Source organism: Brassica oleracea, chromosome C8, assembly GCF_000695525.1.
Source record: "Brassica oleracea var. oleracea cultivar TO1000 chromosome C8, BOL, whole genome shotgun sequence".
Taxonomy (NCBI): Eukaryota; Viridiplantae; Streptophyta; class Magnoliopsida; order Brassicales; family Brassicaceae; genus Brassica; species Brassica oleracea.
Window position 1 is genome coordinate 8,931,351 of NC_027755.1, and position 694 is coordinate 8,932,044.

The window sequence follows — 694 nt, forward strand, 5'->3', positions numbered from 1 at the left end:
GGAGGTTCATACGACTGTTGGTGGGTTGACCAAAGAGGATATTAAAACCATGTTCAAGGACATAGTTGATGCCATGAGGGAAGGGTTTGGGACGTGCCTTAAGGAGATCAAGTATCTGTAGGAAATGGTGGAAGCTGTGGAGAAGAAGGTTGGTATCACCACAAAACGGAAAGGGACATCAGCTCAAAACACTACCCCTCCACCTAAACCGACGCTCGAACCCGGGGTTAGTAACGAATCATCTCCCAACAAGAGATTGACTAAACAAAGTCTTAAGAATAAGAACTGAAAAGTTGCATTTGCTTTGTTTCTTGTATATTGCAGAGTGAAAGTGTTAATGGGACGAACGCGGGAAGGAAGAGCTTGTCGGAGGATAAAGGTCCAGATGTGCCCGCAGATGCTAGTTCCTCGAAAGATAAAGCTCCAGAACCGAGCCTTCTTCTATTGGACAAAAATCAATCCACTGTTTCGGATTTACAGAAGAGGATGCTAGATATCTGGAAAAGAGGGATGCTTCTTTGGCACTTTACCGTGCAAAGAGTGATCGAACAAAGAAACTTGCTGCCTCACAGATTGGGCAAATAGCACGGCCAAAGTGATCATTCCAAACAAAAATCTTTATCCAGGCTATAATCCTTTTGCACCAATTGACAAGAAGAAGTTGAAGGAGCTCGCTGATTGGTTGAAAACTTGT